Source organism: Solanum tuberosum, unplaced genomic scaffold, assembly GCF_000226075.1.
Source record: "Solanum tuberosum cultivar DM 1-3 516 R44 unplaced genomic scaffold, SolTub_3.0 scf00130, whole genome shotgun sequence".
Taxonomy (NCBI): Eukaryota; Viridiplantae; Streptophyta; class Magnoliopsida; order Solanales; family Solanaceae; genus Solanum; species Solanum tuberosum.
This window is the reverse complement of record NW_006239060.1, coordinates 1,286,990-1,293,117: the sequence shown is the minus strand read 5'-3', so window position 1 is coordinate 1,293,117 and position 6,128 is coordinate 1,286,990. Positions and strand designations below refer to the sequence as shown.

Sequence of the window (6,128 nt, the reverse complement as noted above, 5' to 3'; positions counted from 1 at the left end):
TTTCTTTTGTAATTTAATTCCTTTTATTTATCTTAAAATGGTTATAAATGTTCTTTTTTTAATTCTCCAAATCCGTTTAGTGTAATTTTAGTGAGTTCACTAATATTTTTTTTCTCCATTTTTTTCTTGAATTTTTTTTATTCAAGATAGTTTGTCGATTACCCACTTGAACTATTTGTTTTTTTTTTTTTAAATAAGCTTTTGATATTGAACAATTTAAGCAGTCTTAAATCTATGTTAAGTTTAAGATATACTTGACCAACAAAAAAGTAGAAATACACCGTGCCATCAATGATCTTCTTAGTGATACATCACACCTTAAAATTAATAACAATTATATATATATATATATATTTGATTTAACTATTTAAATGGAATAGAAATTCCTACTAAAAAAATTGTCTGATTCGACGGTCATCTACCTTGATCCAATTACATGAAATAAACACTCATAATAACACAAGGGTATTAATAGGAAAGAAATTTTTTGTAGAGTTTTAAATCAAACACAGAATTAAGTAAAAAGTAGTGAACCAAACACTTGACAAAAAAAATTCATGCACTACTAATCCCTGCATTACTAATCCTTGCGTTACTAATCCCTACATTATCAATATTTGTACCAAACGACCCCTTAGTTCCTTGTTTGTATAATAAATGTCTAAAATCACAGAGACAACATAAAAGCGTAGGCATTCTTTTTAACATAAGGCAACAATCTTCAAAATTACACGTGCCCAACCCTTCCCATAAAATTTATTGCAGCCATAGCTTCATGAGCATACTTCATAGGTAAGAACCAGTAGCCCCATCACCATCATTTGTATACATCTAAGTGAAAATTAACTTTGAAATTCACACAAAAAAAAGGTGCACAAACAATGTGTTTATCTACATTTTGCCCCTAGAAAAATGAATAGATTTATCACTTATGTCTATCATCCATCATCCAAACCTGAAACAACAAAACTATTAGCCTGATTAAATTTATCAGTAGTACTTCAAAAGTTATACCTACAAAAATACACTACTTTTAAAGGATCCGAACCCGACAACATTTTAAGAGAGTCTAAGCACCATAGTCTATCAGTCAAAACTTCTGAAGCAATCACATGATTAGATGGTTATAAGTTACAACTGCACTGCAACAAAATATACTTTGTTCTATCATGGGAAAATAGCGTGTCCTTAGAAAGTACGTATATTTAATAATTGTACATTGTACTCCTACATAAACAAATGATTATTGGACAACTTAAGACTGGAAGACACCAGATATGAAATATGCATATCTGCAATTTATGAAGCATTTCAGTAATATATCTAATATCAAGCGTCATGTAAATAAAAAAACGTGAAATGTTATAGACACTCTGTTTTGGTGTAGTGGCTGAAAATGAAGAAGAAGATACTCTAACCTGCAAAACTGATGAAGAGACACAATTGAATAAAGGTAATGAGAACAACATGATTTGTTTGTCTATGTCAAGGATACCGGAAAGCATTCCGACGCATACTTCTAAATGAGATCTTCTTTATTTGTTCATTCACATGGAAATTTGTCAATATTGTCACATCACTGCTTACAGTAAACTTCTATATCAAGACAAGATAGAAAAAGCCATATCTTCTATTATTCAACATTAAGCAAGCTTTACAGATTCCTAATGAACATTTTAAGGGAAATGTCATAATCTAAAAATATCTTTGCAACTTTGAGAAGTTAGTGGGTGAACATGGTGGATCAATAGAAGTAATGCATGTACTTGGAATGACTTTTGTAAAATAAGCGAAAATTCGTGCACGGGCCCAATGTGTAGTCTTATTCTTAATCTAAAATCGATTAATATAAATGATTAAATTACATATAAATACCATTATATCGAACATAGTATAGCTGCTAAATGTGTTTCTCTACATGTTTTGTGAATGTCATACTATTTGCATATGTGAGAGTACTAACTACATTTATATATACTATATTTATAAATCAGACACTAACAGATGCATCTAGTGTTGCAATCAATTTCTTCTGGATTGTCTTTGATCAAAATCACCTATTACATTTGAAATTAGGATGAAGAAAGTAGATGATGAAAGAAAAGAAACACCTAAGGACGATGGATAAGTAGAAGAAGAAAGGAGAAAAAGCTAGAAAAGATGCTTACCTGAAATTCAATCATCAGAGAGGACGTGAAACCCTTGCCGTCTGAAATGTAAAATTTTGATGTTGAACTTCTTAAAATAAACCTTTTAAAATGTTTATGATATATATTATAAAGGAGAGATGCTTCATATTACTTCACACTTAACCTCACTTCGCCATTGAAGCACTTGCTTCTCTAAGGTGCTTCGCTTCAAAACTTTGCAACATTGTTATACCACTTCGCAACGGTTCACCTCTTAAAGTGACGAAGCAGTAGCTTTCCTGGACACTAATTCTTGGCACAACAAATGAAGTATGAAACTAAAATTATTAGATACTTAGGTTGTTTCAAGTCTAATGTAGCTCGTTCTACTTAAGTACTATGACTATACATACAACAACAATATACCCAATTTAGTCCCATAAAATGGAGTCCGGACATTCTTCACTAATGTCAGTGTCGCATGAGCTTGATTTCTATGACTATGTCTAACTAATTTGAGCATTTATAGAATCTCTATGAGATATTTTCAAGGCCTTATTTTGGAGTACTTGCCAAATGACAGCCCTAACAAATGGTTACACTCTTATGACTTATGCATATTCAGACATGTTGCAAAAGTTGGACATAATGATCGATGTAGCCTTTAGACTATCTCCATAACGATTATTCACAGCCAGTAGTGCATTGTGATTTGAAGCCTAGCAACATTTTGCTAGATGAAAACACGGTTGTCCATTTAAGTGATTTTGGGATTGCGAAATTGCTAGGAGAAGAGGATAGTTTTAGACAAAGTAAGACAATTGGATATATCACATCATGCCACAAATACAAATTATAACAATAAATGTTCTCTTTTCTGCACTTAGTTCTACCTATTAAGAAATTTAAGAGTCTTAAAAACTGCAGGCTGCAATATAGGAAAAAATACTCTACTATCTTTTTCTGTCCTAAAGCTTCGTACAAACTGAAATTAGATAAATACACCAAGAAAAAGAACGATTGGAACTCACCAATAAATCCTCATGTCGTATAATAGATATATGAAGACTGAATCTGCTAACTTTGCTAGGATCGGCGCAGTGAAAGGTGGCAGCTCATTGCATCACAAAGGATATAGATCATACTATCTATCTCCTTTTTGAGAATCCCACTTTTGCATCTGTAAGCAATTATCATACAACTATTAACAACGCTAAAAAGCAGTCACATTCTTCAAACACCTGGTGTGTACATGTGTAAATACTAATTAAAAAAATCATAACAATATACAAAAGCCATAACATGAAGTAAATAGATGATTTATATATATTGTTATGGTGACACTCATATGCAAAAGTACTGAATAGATCAAGAAAAGAGGTAAAAAAATTAAAGTTGCAACTCACCGGAGGAGCAGCAGAACAAAGGCAAGAATTGACACCTAAAGCAGACAAACAGGGCAATCACCCAAAAAAAAATATGAAAAAGGAAGATAAGCCATTAGTTATTATTGGAAAAGAATATAACCACATCATAGCTGTAAGATAACTTTCAACAAGAAAAAGAAAACATTTGAATTGGCACGCAAGAAATGAAGTGCAGACCTAGAGAAGCAAAAACTAAAAACTAAAACTCAAGCTCCTTACTCTTATCACCAGCTCCACAAAAAGGTCGATATTCAAATGCCTGATATGCAACTCTTAAAATATCAACCCATATATAACTTTTTTTAAAATAAAAAATACTCTGCTTTATTTTATTTACATATATCCCAAACTCAGCTTTCTATAACTGCTTTCAGTATAATTAAAGAAAGCAGAATGAAGATATCCTTATTAGCTCTCACATGTGCAACAATACAATTTTTTACAACACAAAGATATATAAAATAAATATATCAAGCTAAAATAGAAAGTATCAAAAGATGTCCTATCTACATCATTTGCACAAATTCTTTCAACAAATGTACTCTATACAAAATAAGACAAATAAGATTTGCATATCGCAGAAACTTAAGAGTTCTCACACAGCATATACAACTCTGGACCTACAAAATAGCTTACACAACTGAGACACTAACTTACGTATTCAAGTAGTAACTATAAACTATGAGCCAGATTTTACTCCAACAATCCGTCTTGGTGACTAATCACACGTGAATTACCACTACTAAAGCTTCTACACAAAGTTTGGAGGAGTTTTAGCTAAAATCTTTATTTAAAAGATAATGACTCTTTCTACATAGGTAACTCTCTAAATTCAACATTCTACCTAAACATGTTTAATACCTCAAGATTCAGATAGTGTTTTAATACATTATACACATCTTTAATTTAACATCACAGTTCAACTCCAACAGTTTGTTGGACTTGCAGTATGTAGATCACAAATTTGTTGTTATAAAATCAGTACATCTCAAACTTGGCCAAATGAAACAATTGTGGCAGTTGAACAATATGGGTTTTAGTTTTGCGATTATAATACACAATACTTTATCAATTTTAAGAAAACATCACACAAAAGGAGGTGTCATTGTCAATATACACTTTTTCTGTGTACTTGAAAAGATAAAAAAATTCAAATTACAATAAAAAAGGTACTCCAAACTCAACACTATAATCCTACTTCAAGTAAGGTGCTCTGAACTTGATACTACAAATTGTAAATAATAAAAGCTATCCAACATCAATAGTAAATGTAAGTGGCCAAAACAATGAAAAAGAAAGTTTTTAATTGTACTCACTTCTCTTGAGAACTTTCAGTTGTAGTTTATTAAATTTCATCACGAAGATTAACATTCCTACTATAACAATTGAAATGACTTCCTAAAATATCACATATTATGAAAAGTAGGGGACAATCTATGAATTTTTCTTTCTATAAATATAATTGTTGTAGCCTAGAAGAGCCCTTATATATTGTTCTAAGAAGTTTTTCTTCTCCGTATTCAAATTTCCACAACCCCGCTTCTACTTGTTGACAGTTACCTTGTCTTTGGTTAGATACACTTATTATAAGAAGAGATTAGTTTCTAAAATTCATTTAGTAAAATCTGTCAAATGCTTAACTCAAATAAAAAAGTCTTCACTTTAACCATGAAAGTGGAGACTTAAATTGCAAGCTTGCTATTTATGGAGGGGCAAAAGAAAGAAGTTTTAGAGCCTATTTGGATCGACTTTGGCTTAATTTTGTGTCCAAATAGTACTTACCAATAATCATGACAACTAATATGTCCTTGTAGCAGAACTGTAGAAGATGAAATGATAATCTGGAACAATTTTTAGTAACAAATGTATGGATTTTGTGGACTTAATGAATGAATCGTGTATAAATTGAAACACAATATCAAGCACTAAATTTATAACAATATGCATTATGTATGATAACTGAATGAACAGTGTATAAATAATAACTAGTACGCTAAACACAAAATTATTATGTTTTATATCAAACCAAAACATTAATATAACCAATAAAAATAAATAAATTATATATAGTCTTAACAAATGAACATTCATTACTTTTGCATAGGATAATTTGAATATGTTTTCCTGTTATGTCCAACTTGACGACATCTACTACAGGTAACTTTTGACCTTTTGAATTTCACATCAGCAAACCCCCTCCTTTGAAAATCGACATAATTCCCTGTTTCATTAAAAAAATATAAATTAGTCTCACATTATAAACAAACAATTCGAAATACAAATATCATTCACACAGACATAACATTACAAAACAATTTTTATATTCAATCAAAAAAACATTTCATACAAATATCATTCAAATAGTACATTCCAAACACTTTCATACTATTTTAATACAAATTTCATACAACAAATATGTGCATTTTTTTTACGAAAATACTCCATTAAAGTCACACAAATTTATACAAAAATGTCAACAATAAAATTTCAAAATTAATACAACCTTAAAACACTTATCATACAATTCGTCAAAATTTCAAATAACTTTTTTTTTAGATTACTGGACACGCTT

General features: G+C 30.4%; 1 long non-coding RNA gene across 2 annotated transcripts; it reads right to left on the bottom strand.

The window, feature by feature from the left end:
- Positions 1-1,097: 1,097 nt before the first annotated feature.
- On the bottom strand, positions 1,098-4,974 carry LOC107061403 (uncharacterized). Of its 2 annotated transcripts, XR_001473954.1 has the most exons (3): positions 3,536-4,974; positions 2,169-3,309; positions 1,098-1,426 (listed from the first exon to the last, which is right to left on the bottom strand). It is a non-coding gene; the product is annotated as an uncharacterized lncRNA (long non-coding RNA). The 2 variants fall into 2 exon arrangements; XR_001473953.1 differs by having other exon boundaries at positions 1,098-3,309.
- Between the last annotated feature and the right edge of the window lie 1,154 nt (positions 4,975-6,128).